Below are 19,807 nucleotides of genomic sequence, written 5' to 3'. Positions count from 1 at the left end.
GTTGCTGCTTGAATTTATAATGGAATTACTTATTGCATATTAGTTTCTTCATGCTACTGTTAATATCTTTAATCAAAATTTTAAAAAAAATATTAAATGCTGTCTATCAATTTTACCTGCAAGCCTTTGTTCGCCAAAGCTATCCTTAATGGTTTGCACGCCCACGGTTCTATCCACAAACTTCCTGCACCATGATTTTGAAAGGCCTGCATCATGGCATCTGAAGAAGGTGCAGATATAAACGAGGTCTGTCATGTTTATGATGTCGTGACTTGTAATCCAATCGGGTCTGATTATAACTGGCGACACTCCGGCCACCGCCATTTTGAAAGAGGCCTTCCCTTGGGCTGTCAGAGTGCCACTTGTTTCAGGAGATAGGTCTCTTGCTTATGCAAATCGAGATCCTACGACATAATTTGGGCACTGATTGCAATTTTAAGGGATGCATGCGTGGAATGTGCACTGTGTATGCTCCAGCCATGTGTCCTGGCTTTGAGCAGCCTAAACAGCAGTACTTAAAAGGACCAGAGCTAGCTGTTCCAAAAACAGACCCAAAACTTTTTCAATGTTATATTTTTGTTCAGCCAGAAGGAGCAGGAGTATTCCTCATTTATAATTCAGTCCAATAAAAAATCAGGACACAAGAATGTCTCTCTGTCTTATATATAACCAATCAATTACTTCTGAAGTGTTGTTATCCTCAGAATATCCAAAAGCACTTTACAACCAATCATTTTGAAGTAGTGATTGCTGTTGCACAGGCAAATGAAGTCGCCAACTTGCACACAGCAAGGTCTGACAAATAGCAAATGACCACATAATCTGTTTGTGACGGTGTTGGTTGAGTGTGGAATGTTGGTCAGGATGCCAAGGAACTTCCTGCTCTCCTTCAAATAGTGCCATGGGATTTTTTACGTCTACCTAAGCAAATAGGTGGGGCCTCAGTTTTAACATCTCAGCTGAAAGATGACACCTTCAACAACGCAGCTTCCCTCAGTACTGAAGCACCAGTCATAATCAGGCTTGAACCCACAACCTTCAGACTTAGAAGTGAGAGTGCTACCAGCAGCCCTATGATAACACTTATAATTCCCGCTATGCCCTTCGTGCTTAGAGGTATAGAATGCAATATTTTGAGCAAACATAATAAAGTGGGGGAGGGGTGGCAATTTCCATTAAAACAATTGCAGCTGTGAGGAGGGATGATATGTTAGAAGGATCATCAAATGAGGCCATATGGATTGAGCTAAGTAACAAAAAAGGGGCAGTCACATTAATGGGAGTGTACTATAGACCTCCAAACAGTCAGAGGGAGATAGACGAGCAAACATGTAGGCCAATTTCTGAGAAGTGCAAAAACAGTAGGGCAGTTAGGGATTAACTAGCTAATATTAACTGGGACACAAACAGTGTGAAGGTATAGAGGGTGCAAAATTCTTAAATTGCATTCCGGAGAACTTTTTTAGCCAGTACGTAGCAAGCCCGACAAGAGTGGGGGCAGTTCTGGATTTAGTTTTAGGAAATGAGGTTTGGCAGGTGGAAGGAGTATCAGTGGGAGAGCATTTTGGTGGTAGTGATCATAATTCAGTTAGATTTAGCATAGTTATGGAAAAGGACAAAGATAGAACAGGAGTAAAAGTTCTCAATTGGGGAAAGGCCAATTTTATGAAGCCAAGAAGTGATTTAGCAAAAGTGGACTGGAAACAGCTACTTGAAGGTAGATCAATGTCAGAGCAGTGGGAGGCATTCAAGGGAAAGTTTCAAAGGGTGCAAAGTAAACATGTTCCCACAAAGAAAAAGGGTGGGGCTACCAAATCTAGAGCCCCCTGAATGTCAAGGAGCATACAGGCTAATATAAGGCAGAAAAGGAAAGCTTATGTCAGACACCGAGAACTCAATACTACAGAAAGTTTAGAGGAGTATAAAAAGTGCAGGGGTGAAATTAAAAAGGACATCAGGGCAGCAAAGAGAGCAAAAGGGTAACTAAGGGAAGAGTAGGGCCTATTGGAGACCAAAAAGGTAACCTATGTGTGGAGGTGGAAGATGTTGGTATGGTTCTTAATGAATACTTTGCAGCTGTTTTCTCAAAAAAGAGAGGGATGATGCAAACATTGTGGTTAAGGAGGAGGAGTGTGAAATATTGTATGGGATAAACTTAGTGAGAGAGGAAATATTAAGGGGATTAGCACGTTTGAAAGTATATAAATCAACTGGGCCGGATGAAATGTATCCCAGGCTGTTATCATTTTCCAACTCTCACTGGATACAGGCATGGTACCAGAAGATTAGAAGACTGCTAACGTTGTACAATTGTTTAAAAAGGGAGTGAGGGAGAGACCGAGTAATTACAGGCCAGTCAGTCTAACCTTGGTGGTGGGCAAATTATTGGAATCAATTCTGAGGGACAGGATAAACCGTCACTTAGAAAGGCACGGAGTAATCAAGGACAGTCAGCAAGGATTTGTTAAGGGAAGGTCGTGTCTGACTAACTTGATTGAATTTTTTGAGGAGGTAATAAGGAGGGTTGATGAGGGTAGTGCATTTGATGTAGTCTACAAGGATTTTAGCAAGACTTTTGACAAGGTCCCACATGGTAGACTGGTCCAAAAAAGTAAAAGCCCATGGGATCCAAGGGAGAGTGGAAAGTTAGATCCGAAATTGGCTCAGTGGCAGGAAACAAAGGGTCATGGTCGACGGGTGTTTTTGTGTCTGGAAGGCTGTTTCCAGTGGGGTTCCGCAGGGCTCAGTACTAGGTCCTTTGCTTTTTGTGATATATATTAATGACTTAAACGTAGGGGGCATGATTAAGAAGTTTGCAAATGATACAAAAATTGGCTGTGTGGTTGATAGTGAGGAAGAAAGCTGTGGACTGCAAAAAGATATCAATGGACTGGTCAGGTGGGCAGAAAAGTGGCAAATGGAATTCAATCCAGATAAGTGTGAGGTGGTGCATTTGGGGAGGGCAAAGAAGGCAAGGGAATACACAATAAATGGGAGGATACTGAGAGGTGTAGAGGAAGTGAGGGACCTTGGAGTGCAGGTCCACAGATCCCTGAAGGTAGCAGGACAGGTAGATAAGGTGTTCAAGAAGACATACAGGATACTTTCCTTTATAAGCCGAGGCATAGAATATAAGCCCAGGGGGGTTATGCTGAAACCGTATAAAACACTGGTTAGGCCACAACTTGGGCACTGTGTACGATTCTGGTCACCACATTACAGGAAGGATGTAATTGCACTAGAGAGGGTACAGAGGAGATTTACGAGGATATTGCCAGGAATGGAGAATTTTAGCTATGAGGAAAGTTTGGATAAACTGGGGTTGTTGTATTTGGAACAGAGGAGGCTGAGGGGAGATTTAATTGAGGTGTATAAAATTATGAGGGGCCAAGATAGAGCGGATAGGAAGGACCTGTTTCCCTTAGCTGAGAGGTCAATAACCAGGGGGCATAGATTCAAAGTGATTGGTAGAAGGATTCGAGGGGAACTGAGGAAACATTTTTTCACCCAGAGGGTGGTGGGGGTCTGGAACTCACTGCCTGAAAGGGTGATAGAGGCAGAAACCCTCAACTCATTTAAAAAGTACCTGAAGTGCCGTGACCTACAAGGCAACGGACCAAGTGCTGGAAAGTGGGATTGGCTGGGTGGCTCATTTTTAGCCGACGCAGACACGATGGACTGAATGGCCTCCTTCTGTGCCATAAATTTTCTATGATTCTATATTATCATACATTTCGATGCTTAACAGGGATAGAGATTGAGTACAGCAGGTTCACCTAGAATACTGTGCAAGGACAAACAATAACTGGAGTATTTAAGCAGAAATCAGCTTTGATGAGTGTTAGTTTAATCAGTAGGATTTCATGCAGGATTTAATTGGCTTCAATAAGCTTGATCTATTGATTACAAAAAAACTGCTGAAGCTTTTCACTCTACTTTAAAGCTCATGGAAAAAAAATCCAACTTCCTTCTGCAGTGGCAGTTACTGTTACTGCAACAGTTTTTGATGTTCTCCAACTGGTTTAGTACCTACAGCAGTGGGCCGGAGGCCAAACAAACAGTGGCAAAATGAGCCTGTCTAATATCGAGTGACTAATTTGGCTTACCAATGCTTGTTTCAATGAGCGCAGGGATAAGCCAGGCTGTCTGCTGGCAGATACTCTGAGGAAGCAGCAAAGATCAGTCAGATTTTAACTAGTCCCAAGGATATGAAAAGGGAACATAGCCAGTTTTATTTTGACTTGCGTGAATCAGAAGCCAAAGCATCACTGGATGTTATTCTGGTCAACTTTCACAACTGACGTATCTCGATGAAGCAAACTATGTGGCTTTTAATGCGCTTATGAGGTAGTTGAAGGTTTGAATTCTTAAGGCTCTTTGAGCAACATTTTGGAATCGGGATAGGTGCCCCTTAGTCATCCAACCAATGGAATAGATACTTCAAGATTTTAAAAACTCTGCTCAATAAGCACCAGGTATTGGCATGGACCTCACTGCAGTGCTGCTCAAATAACTGATGCTATCAGCCAAAGTCATAGCAAATAGATGGTTTACTGTGTATTTTCACATAAAGGATTATCTCTACTCAGCAAAGTACAGAATTATCAATACTGATTCCACCTCTAATACTTAAATCTCTCTTTTTTTTTAAAGGCAAGTTTCTCCTCATGAGCGTGTCTCATGCATGCCTTTTTCTCTTTCATGAAAATGCTTGTAACTTGCCAGGATTCCATATTAATTTACCTATCAAATGGGGTTACCTGTGTGGTGCTTTCATTTGATAATGCCCGACGACTTCTCAATATCATATATTGTACATGTTCATTAGGTGAATCTAGCTTGGTCTTCTCTTTAGATTCTGAAAAGGCTTTTTGATAACAATGACAATGATAAAGACAACAATAACTACCACATACATTTATATATAGCACCTTTAACTTATAAGAACATCCCAAAGTATGTCATTGAGGTGCAAGGAAATAAAAAGGTGAAATGGCCTTTCCTAGAAGGAGTTCTGGCATTCGGAGAAACATTTACCCAATTTATCTACTTGCTGTGCTTGGTCCCTGCTCATTTACTGTCTCCCATGGAATTGTTTCTTTTTTACATTCATTATTCTGAGCCACTCAGAAGGTGTGCCTTCTATTACCGTAAACTTTTACCATTGTCTATTGAACCATTGGCTATTGAGCCTTGTTGGACATTCAGCTTTCCCCATCAAGACTGTCAGCACAAATCTCAACTTCACTGTTACTGCAGATTGGTTTAAACTTGCCTGGGTTTGACTGCTACAAACTTAGACTTAAGTATACTGTTGCAAGTTCGCTGTGTATATTGTGGTGCTGACTTCATCTTTTTCTTTACATTATTTTTCTTTCTTTAATTGTACATTTGATTATTCCCTTTTCATAGGCTGTGGCATATTGCCATGCTATTTAAGAGTTTGAAAAATAAAAAGGTTTAAAGAAAGTGATAAAACACAACCCAGTCTTGATTCAAGGTTGGTACAGTGGCTGACATTGCAAGTGAAGATAGTACCCTCTTTAATTTTGGCCTTGGTCCTTAAGCAAATAACTCGGTTCCAACAATAAGACCCTCATTAAATCAAACAATCTATTGAAGAAATCTTATTCCCACCTGGATTCGTATAACTATGGAGAATTTTAAATCTCATATCTATTTAATTCTGATGTTCATGGTTCATATACAGTAATAGATATATGTAACTCAATTCTTATGTGACAAATTGATAAATAACTCTCACACAACACCCTAGTTATATAATTTATGCTAGTCAGTATTCCATTTTGTGCTGTAAAGTGATACATTTATTAAACATATTCAAAGGAAATAAAATATTTTATATCTAGAAGTGTCTTTATTGTAGTCAACTGACAATAAATATACTCTGAAACACACACGAGGGAACTACTGGAAAGGCAAAAATCTAATTTGTTGTACATAAATAGAGGAGAAGAAAGCAGCTATTTCAACTTTTGAAAAGAGAATGAACCAATTGAAATAATGAATATGAACTTGATAATAATTGCTGTATCCAATGGCCTGAAATTACAACATGTGAAGGTAGCAGACAAAGGTTGGGATGAGCAGATATTCTGCCTGCTTCCCTACGTCAAAGAACATGTTTGGGGGAGTTCCCAGGCTTCCTCAGGAAATTCCACTCTTTATGCCCTCCATTGGCCTCAGTGGAACTCACTCCAGCCATACTTGTACTGCTGGAATGAGCCCCAGGAGTTTCGGAGCTTAAATGTTTAAAATAAATGGGTTAACAGGAGAGAGAGGAATTTCATAAGGATGCATTCATCGACCATTATCATGCAGTGTGATTTCATGGCTTAGTCACATAGAAATATAGAATGGTTACGTACTGAAAATGATCTATCCAATTTTCCTTTTAGTTCTTCCACACTATTTACTTCCACTGTCTCCCTGGGCAATTAACACCATCTGTATAAAGTAGTTAAATCTAAATTGTTTGTGAAACTTCCCTCTTCTAAGCGTGAGCCTGTGTCCCCTGGTTCTTGAATCTCAAACATATTACCTGGTTCAATTTTCCTATTCCATCAAGAATCTTAATTATTTTAATAATATCTCACCTGAACCTTCTCTTCTCCAGAGTAAATAATCCTAAACTCTTTAACCTCTCCTCATAGCTCAGGTGCCTTATGCTAGCTATCAGTTTGGTTGTACTTTTGTGCACTGCCTCCAATTGCCTTTAAAATTGAATTACTATATTGTAAAAAAATGGAATATCTTCTTTTGTGTACATATGATGAGCAGAGAAATAAAGCTCGCAAACTACAGTTAAATACAATTAAAGTAGCAAAAAAAATCCAGATTATTATAGAACACAACTTTACTGTGACTTCCATGCAGATTAATAAACCTTTCACAGATTATTGGAAAGATTTATTTGGTTCTCAAAATAGAAGCTTTAATCTGGAAGTATAAATTTTCTGCAATAAAACCATTCTTCCATCTTGTTGCACACTTGTCACAGTAGATGATGAAATGAGTTGGAGAAAATGTATTGCAGAAGTCAAATTTAAATTGGTCCGGAAAAATCTCACCACAGTCAAGACTTCTCAATTAGGTGGTTTAATGCAGAACTTTACAGGAAATGGGGGAAGGGATTATTTCAACCGCACATATACTTATGAACATGTTTAATGAAGCAACTGATAGTCACTCTACCAAAAGCAGCTGTAATTACACTAATACATAAAAAGGAAAAGATCCATTATCAAGCTCAAACTATTGACCAATTTTATTAATTAACACTGAAAATAAAATGATTACCAAAGCAATCACTATACGACTGGGAAATATATTATCACAAATCATCCATGAAAAGCTAGTTCGCATTATTAAAAATAGATCGTCACCAACTGATACTCAAAGACTCCACCTGATAGATAATATGAAAAATTGAACAATTCAAATTTAGTTGCCCTGAATGAATAGAAAGCCTTTAATTGCATGACATGGAATTACCTATTTAATAGTCTATCTTTGGAACTACATCTATCCAAGTTATTAATGTGTTATCAGTGAATTCATTCACGTTGATCCCCACCAGTTCTGTCACTTCTAATGTTCTTACCCTACAATGGGCCACCAGACAAAGCTAACCTTGCCACTGTTACTTTTTGTGGGTACTTTAAGGTAAGCCATGAGTAGGACAAATGGGCAGAAAGCAATGAAAGGCTAATGTAGGATCGATGTCCAGAGGATTTCTTCACACAAAGAGCAATCAACAGTTGTAACAGAACTCCAGGTTGAATAGTGCAGGTGAAAACCTTAGACTCATTCAAGAGCCGGTTGGATTCTGTGATGGCCTTTCTCATCTGCATTTATCTTGTGATCTTTGAACTATTGGATGCTGACATCTTGATATTAATTAACATAAAAGTATTGTTACAGGGAGAATAGATAGCATATATAATAATCTACATTAGAAGATATCACAATACATTTTTTTCTCCACAAATTTTACTGGAGTACTTCATAGTATCATAGTAGGTACAGCACAGGAGGAGGCCATTCATCCCATTGTGCCTTTGCTGGCTCTTTGAAAGAGCTATGCTAATTAGTCTCACTCCCCTGCTCTTTCCCCATAGCTCTGTAATTATTTTCCCTTCAAATATTTATCCGATTCCCTTTTGAAAGTTACTATTGAACTGCTTCCACCACCCTTTCAGGCAGTGCATTCCAGATCATTACAACTCGTTGCCTAAAAAAATGTTTCCTCATGTCCCCTCTGGCTCTTTTACCAATCACCTTAAATCTGTGTCCTCTGGTTACTGACCCTTCTGCCACTGGAAACAGTTTCTCCTTATTTACTTTATCAAAACCATTCATGATCTTGAATACCTCTATCAAATCTCCCCTTATCCTTCCCCGTTCTAAGGAGAACAACCTCAGCTTCTCCAGTCTCTTCACACAACTGAAGTCCCTCATCCCTGGTACCATTCTAGTAAATCTCTTCTTCATCCTTTCTAATGCCTTGACATCCTTCCGAAAGTGTGGTGCCCACAATTGAACACAATACTCCAGCTGAGGCCTAACCAGTGTTTTATAAATGGTTTAGCATAACTTCCTTGCCACTGTTACTTTTTGTGGGTACTTTAAGGTAAGCTCTATGCCTCTATTAATAAAGCCCAAGATCCCATATGCTTTTTTAACAGCCTTCTCAACTTGTCCTGCCACTTGCAAAGATTTGTGTGCGTTTACTCACAGGTCTCTCTCTTCCTGCACCCCCTTTAAAATTGTACCATTTAGTTTATATTGCCTCTCCTCATTCTTCCTACCAAAATGCATCACTTCACACTTCTCTGCGTTAAATTTCATCTGCCATGTATCTGCCCATTTCACCAATCTGTCTACGCCCTCCCGAAGTCTGTTACTATCCTCCACATTGTTTACTACATTTCCGTGTTTCGTGTCATCTGCAAACTTTAAAATTGTACCCTCTGTACCCAAGTCCAGGTCATTAATATATATCAAAAAGAGCAGTGGTCCTAATACTGACCCCTGGGGAACACCACTGTATACTTCCCTCCGTCTGTAAAACAACCGTTCACCACTATTCTCTGCTTTTTCTCCCCTAGCCAATTTTCTATCCACCTTGTCTCTGTCCCTTTAATCCCATGGGCTTTAATTTTGCTAACAAGTCTATTATGTTTATTGACTTATAGAAACCCTTTTAAAGCACATCAATTAATACAGTGAACTGAACAACATCTTAAAACTTTCTGTTACTGCATAAAACTAGAGGACCTTAAATAAAATCTTGCCTTGTATTGAGGAATCAAATCTAGAGCCTTTGTTATCGTTCCTCTTCCTTTGAATAACACATAGGTAGCTCTTCCTGATGGCTGGGTTGGTAAGTGCCTTATTTGGTGTGGAAATGAGATGTACAAATTAGATAGGTCCCATCTCAGATCAGTGGAGAATTCAAGATGTTCCATTGACTGTGCGGTCTTGCTAGACACAAATATATGTTGGAGATGGGGCTATTAACAGTGTGCTTTGCTCAACTGTACTCATTGCTAGTGAGGCTCCCTGCTGGCAGCAGACTATCACAAAATTATCACTATAGTGAATGGTATTTATCAATGGCGATTCTGAATATTTGTTGAAAAAACACACAGATGCATATGATATATTATAACCTATTAATACCAGGAGTATTTAGAAAAACTCATATTTGTTTTACTTTGATTTGCAAATTTTATTTATGAATAAGAAAAACACATACCGATGCCATTGTGGTACTTTAGCATATTGGTGCTGAATGCAGTGTGCAACTTAGGCCTTAAAGATCCTTTCACGTCTAATCACTGAGGGAGTTGCACGAAGAACATCCATAGACCATTCCACACATAGTGCAGTGGGATGAGATTTCAGTACGGTGGTCTTTTATTTTGGCTTGTCTTGAAGTTGGGTGACAAATGCTGGAGACTTCCTGAGGGGGCTCCAAAAATCAGAGTCCTACTCTTATGCATATCTTAGCAACTGTGGGCATTGATAGAGGCCTAAGAGCAGATTGTCTGATCAACTACTTATTTGAAGAATGTTAGATGATGTGGAGGATTTTGTAAAACAAAGAAGAACAATATTTCATGAATATTTATTTTCTTCTAAAGATGATCTTTGGTAATGTCAACATGTGCTTGTTATTCTATGTGCAATATAAAACTGAACTGGACGTAAATAGAGATTAAATGAAGAGTTAAAAGAAAAGAAAGATAGAATTGTATTTATATAGAACCTTTCATTACCTCAGGACGTTCCAAAGCACTTTACAGCCAATGAAGTACTTTTTGAAGTGCAGTAATGTTGTAATATAAGAAACACAGCAGCCAGTTTGCACACAGCAAGGTCCGACAAACAGCAATGTGATAATGACCAGATCTTTTAGAATAATAGAATCATAGAAAATTTACGGCACAGAAGGAGGCCATTCAGCCCATCGTGTCCGCGCCGGCTGAGAAACGAGCCACCCAACCTGATCCCACTTTCCCGCATTAAGTCCATAGCCCTGAAGGTCATGGCTCTTCAAGTGCACATCCAGGTATTTTTTAAACGAGTTGAGGGTTTCTGCCTCTACCATCCTTTCAGGCAGTGAGTTCCAGACCCCCACCACCCTCTGGGTGAAAATGTTTTCCTCATTTCCGCTCTAATCCTTCTACCAATCACTTTAAATCTATGCCCCCTGGTTATTGATCCCTCCGCTAGGGGAAATAGGTCCTGCGTGTCCACTCTATCTTGGCCCCTCCTAATTTTGTACACCTCAATCAGATCACCCCTCAGCCTCCTCTGTTCCAAGGAAAATAGCCCCAGCCTATCCAATCTGTCATCATAGCTAAAATTCTCCAGTCCTGGCACCATCCTTGTAAATCTCCTCTGTACCCTCTCTAGTACATCCTTCCTGTAATGTGGTGACCAGAACTGTACACAGTACTCAAGCTGCGACCTAACTAGTGTTTAATACAGTTCCAGCATAACATCCCTGCTCTTATATTCTATGCCTCGGCTAATAAAGGAAAGCATTCCACATGCCTTCTTAACCACCTTATCTACCTGTCCTGCTACCTTCAGGGATCTATTGACATGCACTCCAAAGTCCCTCACTTCCTCTACACATTTCAGTATCCTCCCATTTATTGTGTATTGCCTTGTCTTGTTTGCTCTTCCCAAATGCATTACCTCACACTTCTCCGGATTGAACTCCATTTGTCACTTTTCTGCCCATCTGACCAGTCCATTGATATCTTCCTGCAGTCTACAGCTTTCGTCCTCACTATCAACCATACGGCCTATCTTAGTGTCATCCGCAAATTTCTTAATCATGCCCCATACGTTTAAGTCCAAATCATTAATGTATATCACAAAAAGCAAAGGACCTAGTACCGAGCCCTGCGGCACTCCAATGGAAACAGCCTTCCAGTCGCAAAAACACCCGTCGACCATTACCCTTTGCTTCCTGCCACTGAGCCAATTTTGGATCCAATTTGCCACATTCCCTTGGATCCCATGGGCCTTTACTTTTTTGACCAATCTGCTATGTGGGACCTTGTCAAAAGCCTGGCTAAAATCCATGTAGGCTACATCAATTACGCTACCCTCATCGATCCTTCTTGTCACCTCCTCGAAAAATTCAATCAAGTTAGTCAGACACGACCTCCCCTTAACAAATCTGTGCCTTTCTAAGTGACAGTTTATCCTGTCCCTCTGAATTGATTCCAATAATTTGCCCACTACCGAGGTTAGACTGACTGGCCTGTAATTACTCGGTCTATCCTTCGCTCCCTTTTTAAACAATGGTACAACGTTAGCAGTCCTCCAATCCTCCGGCACTATGCCTGTAATCCAGTGAAGTTTGGAAAATGATTGTTAAAGCCTCCGTTATTTCCTCCCTGGCTTCTTTTAACAGCCTGGGATACATTTCATCCGGCCCTGGTCATTTATCTACTTTCAAAGTTGCTAATCCCCTTAATACTTCCCCTCTCACTATGTATATCCCATCCAATATTTCATACTCCTCCTCCTTAACTTCAATCCCTACATCAGCCCTTTTAGTGATGTTGGTTGACTGATAAATGTTGCCCAGGACACCGGGGAGAATTCCCCTGCTCTTCTTCAAATAGTGCCATGGGATTTTTTTATGTCCACCTGAGAGGGCAGTCAAGGCCACGGTTTAATGTCTCAGCCAAAAGACGGCGCCTCCAACAGTGCAGCACTCCCCCAGTACAGCAGTGAAGCTTAAACCTTAAAAACCTTAAAACAGAAAATGTTGGAAACACTCAACAGGTGTTGTTTGAATGGAGTCACTAATTAAATTGTTGGGCCCATCCCTGGGACTCAATCAAAAGAACTGGGATTCTCTTTTTTTTTGTATTTTATTCCAACATTTATACAGTTCTTCTTGAAACCAGTTTCGATGACTCCCATCTTATTAGCAACATCCGATGCATCGTAGTCTGGGGCCAGACGGACTCAGGTTTTCTCACCATCAGGCTGCGACATAGCATTGCCAACTCTGGCTGGACGTATTCCTGGAGGTTTTATCACACGATCTCCTGCCTCCAACCACTCCACACTCCCCCCCCCCCCCCCACACTCCACACTCCCCACCCCCCCCCACACTCTCCACTCCCCCCCCCCCCACACTCCACACTCCACACTCCCCAACCCCCCCCACACTCCCCACTCCCCACCCCCCCCCCACTCTCCACTCCACACTCCCCACCACCCCCCCCCACACTCTCCACTCCCCACCCCCCCCACACTCTCCACTCCCCACCCCCCCCACACTCTCCACTCACCCCCCCCCCACACTCCACACTCCCCACCACCCCCCCCCACACTCTCCACTCCCCACCCCCCCCACACTCTCCACTCACCCCCCCCCCACACTCCACACTCCCCACCACCCCCCCCCCACACTCTCCACTCCCCACCCCCCCCCACACTCTCCACTCCCCACCCCCCCCCCCCCCCACACTCTCCACTCCCCACCCCCCCCACACTCTCCTGCCCGACACATCCATCCTTGCAGTGGATTGGCAAGCAAACTGGCTCTTAGTTACCCCAATTGGATGATGCCTGTCAGTTAAACAGCATTTTTTTGTTATCCCATCGCCAATATTTTTTATAACTAATAATTAATAACACGGCTTGTGCGGTCGGTAGAGCATGAGACTGTTAATCTCAGTGTCGTGCGTTCGAGCCCCACTCTGGGGAAATTCTGTTTTTATTGTGATACTACAGGGGAATGGGACTAAATGGATTGCTCCTTCAAAGAGCCAGCACAGGCACGACGAGCTGAATGGCCTCCTTCTGTGCTGTACCTACTATGATACTATGATAACCCATAACCTTCTGACAGAGGTGAGAGTGCTACCACTGAGCCAAGGCTGACACCTTATGTATTTATTATTGTAAATATTTATTAATAAACATATCGATCAGGTTATACTAACTGCCAAGTCTGCCCCATTTATTTAAGTATATGCGTGCATCTGAAATGTCAGCCGAGATTTTATGCACAAGTCATTGGAGTGGGACTTGAATCCACAACCTTCTGACTCAGAGGCGAGAGTGCTATCAACTGAACCACTGCTGACAACTTAGAAAAGAGATATAGATAGAAGATTTCCTCTGTTTATGTGTAATGAAATAATACACCAATTTATAAAGAATGGGTTTTTGACTTTGTTATACATAGCGCATAGCATAATTTCCCCCCTTAATGACCAAATCCTGAACTGTGCTCAATAGTTTTTGATTTAAATCAGATACATTCTAGATCTCCAATAGTGAGAATCACAGAGCTAGAACAGTTCTTAAAAAAAAAATCAATAACATATCAACTTAAGTTTTGGATCATTTACCTTTTATTAGACTAATTCAACCACTTAAAATTCGATCTTAAAATAACAATCACCTGACACAAACTTGGCATATAGAAAAACTAGTAACAGAAAACCTATTAAACTCTATTGTACAGGTTATGTAGAATCATACCAAATTAACACAAAGCCAAACCAACTAATTACTTTGCAAAAGATGAATAAATTAAAGGTCCTCTTCTTTCTCATTATCTGGGAAATTTCTTGCACTTTCCATATGTCTTACCTTATGCTGTACATACCTATAATTAAACCAGTGAACAGAATTGTACAAACAGTACAGACATACTTGCCTATTTATTCACATTTTTTATCACAGGATGTAGTGAAGAGACACTGATATGTAAATTACCTTCACAACAAAAGTGGATTTTTAAACTTATTTGCAATATTTTTATATTTCTTGAAATAAAACATGTTTTTTTCTCACTTTTGTCTCCAGTGTTCTACATTTCCCTCTCAATCTTTAAATTGCTTTTTATATGCAGATGGAAGGCTTCCACATGTGTCCTGTTCACCAGCCTGACTATTGCTGAAATAGTTTCTGAAATGCCCATCCAGTGTGGTGCTCTTTATCCTGTGGGGCCTGATGTCATCAATATATTCATGAATACCTTCTTGAGTTGTGCCAGTTGCAATAGGGAAGCAGAGAAATTATTTTCTGCATGCAAATTCTACAATTGCAAAAATGTGCACTGTATGCACCAACAGGTATCCCTGAACCAATGACAAAAGAGATTAACTGGTAATTTATCTCATTGCTGTGCGTGGGACCTTGCTGTGTACAAATTGGATGCTGTGTTTCCCTACATAGCAACAGTGATTGCATTTCAAAGGTTTCATTGGTTGTTAAGCACTTTGGGATGTCCTGAGGAAGTGAAAGGCATTATCGAAATGACATTTTTTTCTTTACATATTTAATTATGTACTTGAAGAACTTTACTGCAAACTGTGCAGCTTTAATCTTCAGCATCCTGACTTGAATCCAATCACATTTGATCCAACACATTTTTGGAATTAAAGCCCTTTTGGCTTCCAGAAGAAAATAGCACCTTCTACACTCTATTTAAATGCAGCGAATGGTTGAAAATATCCAGAATCCATTCAAGAGGGGAGATTCTTGGTCAGACTAAAGAGACAAAACACAGGTTCCAACACTTATTTCACATGAATGGCTATGTATGACTCACTTCAAAGCTGTGGGCAATAATAACACAAGGTGCAGGAGTCTCCTTTGCTGTTTGATAAATGTTAAACAAGATGTCCTTATTATTCTTGTTGTCACCTGGGAACTTTATGTTTGGTATAGCTTTGTCAAATTCTGTGTATTTTTTTAACCAAGGAAAGTGGACCAGAACAAAACAAAACTAGAAAAATCTTTTGCGATTTTGAGAATCTTGATGACAACATATTTATAAGAGTGACATAGTAACAGATTTAAACCAGATTGATTTTATTTGCAACTATATGTGTAACAGTTATCTTTGATCTCATAAACTATGTTTTGTAATGTCAATGATAACTTTACCTTCAAATTTTCTTGAGAAGTAAGCAAGTAACAAGCAAATAATTTTAAATTACGGGAAAAGTTTATTTATCTTAAGTAAATTACATAGCATAAATAATTAATATCATCCTTAATATAACAATTGTCCCATTTTAGTCAATAATGCAAATGCGAGCATTTTTATTATGGTGAGATCATCTATGTTCCACACCCATGGTTTTTCCTGGTTTATAATCAAAGGCAAATCTAAGGAGAGAAGATAGCTTTCAAGAGTGCTCCTGTAGCTAGCAAAGGAAAAAATATGTAACTGTTGGAATACTCCTGAACTGCTTTTGAAAATAATGATTTGTTCAGTGAACTTTGATACGCATGGATATGTCATTTTCAAAAAGTGACCTTCATTATCTCACTGACTTTTCACAATGGCTTTCATCTAAATGTAATTTGTTACCTGAATATGATTTTCAATAATTGTTTCTGATTTTATTTCCTAAATGTACTGTCATTTTCTGACTAGAATTGTTTTAACCTAAAAGAGATTGATCAAAATGCGACCTGGTGTCGTGGAAGAAACCTGTAAAAATAAAAAAGTTAAATCAAAAACGAAATTAAATATAAACAAATATGTTAGTACTTTTAATACTTTTTAACAGCATTATGTGACCCCCTGGTTAAAATACTTCATGTTACATCAATAAGAACTGCTAGAACAAGAAAAGGTTCATGTGGCCTATCTAGTCAGTTCCTTTCACTAACTAATGCCAATTTATCATGGACTCTGCACAATCCATGTCGTTGGGGAACATCTTAGGTGTAACAATTATATAGCTGGAGTTTTGCTTATCTTTGAAGATTAAAGTTTTTCCCGTGGGAGTTCATAAGAAGGAATAAATAAATTTAAAACAGAAATAGACAGTTTCCTAGAAGTAAAGGGAATTAGGGGTTACGGGGAGCGGGCAGGAAATTGGACATGAATTTAGATTTGAGGTTAGGATCAGATCAGCCATGATCTTATTGAATGGCGGAGCAGGCTCGAGGGGCCGATTGGCCTACTCCTGCTCCTATTTCTTATGTTCTTATGTTCTAATACTGTACATGGTTTATGGAAGAAGCAAGCTTGATGAACTGAATGGGCTTTTCCTGTTCCATAACCTTGAATGACAATAACATATTGGCCGAGCAATATTTTCTCTGTTTTCAAACAGCGATAGTGCTATTGACCTGTTGCTGTTAGTAAGAAAATACTTCAGGCAAGTTTGCAATTTCCCCAATTTTCCTTTAATATCTATGGTAGGAATCAATCAGTGAAGCTTGGGGAATGAGTTACAAAGCTGTGGGGCAGCAGGTTTCACTCCATCATGGAAGTTGATTTCAAGACACTAGAACCTCCCTCCGTGCATACAAGGGAATCTCCCCTGAAGGCCTTCAATTATAGCTGGAATTTAATTCTTTGCATGGCTGCTACCCACAACAAATGATATGTTATTTTGCAGAAGTCTCAATAATTAAAGTTTAAGTACAGACCATGTGAGCCTAAATAGCAGGCAAGGTCAGTCAGCTTTTACGGGGAATAAAAAGACAGTATTTTTCATTCCTTTATAACAAATTAGATTAAATATACATCTGGGAAGTCTAAGGTCCAATTTTTTTTTTAACAGTAAGCACAGATTCCGCCACAGCAGCTCAAATGCTACCATTATAGGATAAAACACTAGCAGTAGAGAAAGAAACAAAAATTGAGATAACTCTAGAGAGCAACTGACATATCAGGCAGATGGAATTCAGTCACTGGAAGGCCAAACCCAACTCCACATCATTTCATGGTTGGCCAACTCAATCTGCTTTATGGTGAATTAATGTAGGTCGGACATTCTGAAGAATCCCTTCACCCATGTTAGTTTGTCTGAACACAGAAAATTAAAACCTAGAGATGTAACAACTTCATCAACCATGACGTTACTTATTAATATCTTAATGATGTCAAATTCAGACTTTCTCTTGAATTTATTATGACCTTGAATTGAAGCATGTACAATCTGCAGCAGTTCTACAGATTTTATAATTATTTGTGGTCGTAACCAGAACATCAACATGAACATTTTGTTTGCTCAGAAGCCGATGCATTGAGCTCAACCATTAATCCCTTCAATAGCACAAATCTGAAGCATGTCAAGAATATGTGGGCAAAGAGTGTAACAATGGTCCTATTATAGCAAAATGTTATGAAGTGCAATAAATATAGCAAAAAAATGTTTAACTCTTTCCACTTGGTTGAAAATAATATTGTATAATCATTCAGAATAGCTGCAGATTAGTGCCTTATAATTGATTTGGAGCATCAAATCAGCACTCTAGATGCTAAGCACCTATATAAAATAGGAACTGCATAGGGTATCTTTTCTTTTCAGCTGGGTCCTTGCCCTTAAAGGTGTATTGTTGTTTATCAGAATTCTGAATAGGAATATGTCATTCATTGCTTCAGCACCATATTGTTGTTGTATGAGATAGGATGTTAGTGAACCCTATTGGAGCCTTACTGGCACGTCAGAAGGTGAATGAAGTTTGTTCCTTATGTTGCCAATCAAGTAGAGAAGTCCAGACATAATACCTGCATGTCGGATACACCTGCAGAGGCTACACTTCCTCAAAGAGGCCATCACTGAACTTTGTACACTACTGCAGCCAGATTTGCAAATTATTTCTACTCTCTCAGCCACAGCCTTGAACCTTTATGCAATTACATGCATTCCAAGCAACAGCAGAAGATATCTGCCAAACCATCTGACCCGCAGTGCAAACTGTACTTGCATCATATTTACTTCATACCAACATTAGATAATATAAAATGAAATAGAAAGGGCTTTTATAAGAATTACATAGAATTTACAGGACAGAAACAGGCCATTCAGCCCAACTGGTCTATGCTGGTGTTTATGCTCCACACGAGTTTCCTCCTACCTTTCTTCATCAAACCCTATCAGCATATCGTTCTATTCCTTACTCCCTCATGTACTTATCTAGCTGCCCCTTAAATGCATCTATGTTATTTGCCTCAACTACTCCATGTTGTAGCAAGTTCCACATTCTAACTACTCTCTGGGTAAAGAAGTTTCTCCTGAATTCCTTAATGGATTTATTGGTGACTACTTTATATTTCTCCTGTAGTTTTTAACTCCCCCACGAGTGGAAACATCATCCCTACGTCTAGCCTATCAAACCTATCATAATTTTAAAGACCTCTATTAGGTCACCCCTCAGCCTTATCTTTTATATAAGCAGATGTAAAAAGTAAAATAATACTTAATTAGAGGGTGGCACCATTCAGGGATAAAGGAGGAGTCTAATTTTGGAGGATGAAAGTGTGGTGGAGATATTAAATACATATTTTGCAATAGTTTTTACAAATGATGGTGGAAGTGATAATGTAGGTGTACTAGAGAAGGAAATGGAACAATTATTGGAGATAACTGTAGACAGGCATTGGTCCTAAAAAAAATAGCAGAATTAAAGTTGGATAAGTCACCCAACCCTGATGATGCACACCCTAAAATGTTAAAAGAAGTTAGAGAGGAGATAGCAGAGGTTCTGGCCTCAATGTTGTAGTACTGCATAAATTTGCAAATTGTGCTGTGGGACTGGAGAGCAACCAGTGTAACACTTTTGTTTAAGAAGCCATGATGTGGAGATGCCGGTGATGGACTGGGGTGGACAAATGTAAGGAATCTTACAACACCAGGTTATAGTCCAACAAATTTATTTTAAAATCACAAGCTTTCGGAGATTATCTCCTTCGTCAGATGATTGAATGAAAAGGTTCTCAAATCGCATATCTTATACGATGTTGGGACAGCATCACACCAATCAAAAGGTGTCGTTGTTATTCAAACAGGCCAGTCACAGAGAACAGCACGTCCCAGTACACTCGATATACATTGTGTCTTTTACACAGGCAGGCAGAAAGAAACTCAAAATGGCAGAGAGAGAGAGAGAGAGAATTTTAAAAAAACATATAAATTTTTTCCCCCTTTTTGCTGGTGGGGTTACGTGTAGTGTGACATGAACCCAAGATCCCGGTTGAGGCCGTCCTCATGGGTGCGGAACTTGGCTATCAACTTCTGCTCGACGATTTTGCGTTGTCGTGTGTCTCGAAGGCCGCCTTGGAGAACGCTTACCCGAAGATCGGTGGCTGAATGTCCTTGACTGCTAAAGTGTTCCCCGACTGGGAGGGAACCCTCCTGTTTGGCGATTGTTGCGCGGTGTCCGTTCATCCGTTGTCGCAGCGTCTGCATGGTCTCGCCAATGTACCATGCTCCGGGGCATCCTTTCCTGCAACGTATGAGGTAAACAACGTTGGCCGAGTCAC

This window comes from Heptranchias perlo, chromosome 12, assembly GCF_035084215.1.
Source record: "Heptranchias perlo isolate sHepPer1 chromosome 12, sHepPer1.hap1, whole genome shotgun sequence".
Lineage (NCBI taxonomy): Eukaryota > Metazoa > Chordata > Chondrichthyes > Hexanchiformes > Hexanchidae > Heptranchias > Heptranchias perlo.
This window is presented reverse-complemented; position numbering follows the sequence as displayed.